The 2,548-nt window shown below is 38.3% G+C and overlaps 1 pseudogene; it reads left to right on the forward strand.

The window, feature by feature from the left end:
- Positions 1-2,357, forward strand: part of LOC101656034 — a 4,278-nt pseudogene extending 1,921 nt beyond the window's left edge.
- The last annotated feature ends 191 nt before the right edge of the window (positions 2,358-2,548 follow it).

The raw sequence follows: 2,548 nt of genomic DNA on the forward strand, positions 1-2,548 counted from the left end.
GAGAGTGGGAGGGGGAGGAGGGAGAAAAAGACGACCTGACATCAAGGGCTCAATAGAAAATAAATGGCTAGAAAATAATGATGGCAACATATGTACAAATGTGCTTGATACAATTGATGTATGGATTATTACAAGAGCTGCAAAAGCCCTCAATAAAATGTTTTAAAAAATACGTCGGACAGTGTAACACATAACAAAATAATAGTAATTTATGGATTATGAAGGGTTCATGAGGGAGGGGCGAGTGGAGAGGGAGGGGGAAAATGAGGAGTCCATATAAAGGGCTCAAGTAGAAGCCAAATGTTTTGAGAATGATGATGGCAACAAATGTACAAATGTGCTTGGCACAATGTATGTATGTATGGATTGTGATAAGAATTGTATGAGCCCCCAATAAAATTATTTTTTAAATAAAATAATTATTTTTAATTAAAAAAAACCCCAATGATCAGGAGCTTCAGTTTTTGAAAACATGGAGCCAGGTGCTGATGTCATCATTGCTGTTAGGTGCTGTGAATTAGGCTCCGACTCATGGTGACCCTATGCACAACAGGCTGAAACAGTGCCTGGTCCTGCGCCATCCTACTAATTGTTGTTATGTTTGAGCCCATTGTGGAAGCTGCTATGTCAGTCCATCTCCTTGATGATCTTCTTCTTTTTCACAAGTCTTATGTCCTTTTTCAAGGACTGATCTCTTCTGCTAACATGTCCAAGGTATGTGAGAAATCTTGCCCTCCTCATTTTTAAGGAGCATGTGGTTATACTTTTTCTAAAACAAGTTTGTTTGTTCTTCCTGGCACTTTCAATGTTCTTCACTGATACTTTAAATAAAATACCTCAATTATCCCATGGCCTTCTTTATTCAGTGTCCAGGTTTCACACACGCACAGGAGGTGATTGAAAATACCATGGTTTGGGTCAGGTACATCTTAGTCCTCAATGGAATATCCTTGCTCCTTGACACTAAAGAGATTTTGTGCAGCAGATTTTTCTAATTCAATACATCATTTGATTTCTTGACTGCTGCTTCTATGAGCACTGACTGTGGATTCAGGCAAATAAAATCCTTGACAATTTTGATAATTTCTCCATTTATCATGATGTTGTCTATTGGTCCAATTTTGAGTATTTTGGCTTTCTTTACATTGAGTCGTAATCTATATTGAAGGCTTACAAATTTGGAAGACAACTCTCTTGTCAATCAACTGTAACAGATCCGTATTTGTGTCCATTACAAAGAAAGGTGACCCAACAGATATGGAACTTATTGAACAATATCATTAATATCACATACAAGTAAGTTTTTGCTGAAGATTATTAAAAAATGGTTGCAGCAACACATTGACAAGGAGCTGCCAGAAATTCAGACTGGATTCAGAAGAGGTCATGGAACAAGCGATATCATTGCAACATCAGATGGATCTTAGCTGAAAGCAGAGAACACCAAAACAATGTTTACTTGTGTTTTATTGATTATGCAAAGGCATTCAGCTGTGTGAGTCGTTTCAAATGATGGATCACATTTTGAAGAATAAGAATTCCAGAACACTTCATTGTATTCATGTATAATCTGTACACAGACCAATAGGCAGTCATAGAAATAGAAGAAGGGAATACTGCATGGTGTAAAACCAGGGTTGTATCATTTCGCCATACTAATTCAATCTGCATGCTGATACTATAATCAGGAAGTTGGATAATATGAAGAAGAATGTGGCATGAGGGAGGGAGGAAAGCTCATTAACAACCGGTGATATGCAGATTACACAACTTCATTTGCTGAGAAAAAGGACTTGAAGCACTTGCTGATGAAGATCAAGGACTGCAGACTTCAATATGGATTACAACCCAATGAAAAGAAAACCGCTGGCGACTGTGGAACCGGAAACCACTCTCTAAGTGTGATACTACTGACGATATTTGGGCTCTGTACAACCATATCCAGTTGTCTAGTGATTTAATGTCTGGCCGTGACTACTCACTTTTTAAGGATGGGATTGAACCCATGTGGGAAGATTAGAAAAACAAATAAAGAGGACAATGGCTAATTACAATGAACAAACAGCAGAGATGAAGTGACCTCGATCGCTTTTGGCTAGAGACACTGCTGTGCCTTATTGGAAAATCTTTTGATGACTGCAGTGATGATGTTTGTGGAACTGTTGTTAATGTTAGAGGTAACAGTGATAAAATAGCATTATGGACTATTGAATGTGAAAACAGATGCTGTTACACATATAGGGAGAATATGCAAGAAAAGGTTAGGACTTCCTTCAAAGATGGAGATTGGTTATTAGTCTCATGCAGCCACAGCTACTAAGTTTGGCTCCACCACTAAAAATAGGTTTGTTGTTTAAGAAGACACCTTCTGAGTATTCTCACAGGAGACTGTATTAAACAATCGAGATTTGGGAGCTGAACCAAAGCCTCTTCAAAAACAGTGGACTGCATTTCAATTTGATTTCCATCTAAATCAGTGGTTCTAAACCTTCCTAATGTCATGGCCCTTTAATACAGTTCCTCATGTTGTCGTGACCCTCCCCCCCCC

Source organism: Echinops telfairi, unplaced genomic scaffold (assembly GCF_000313985.2).
Source record: "Echinops telfairi isolate 266 unplaced genomic scaffold, ASM31398v2 ScPeMD7_34;HRSCAF=130, whole genome shotgun sequence".
NCBI lineage: Eukaryota > Metazoa > Chordata > Mammalia > Afrosoricida > Tenrecidae > Echinops > Echinops telfairi.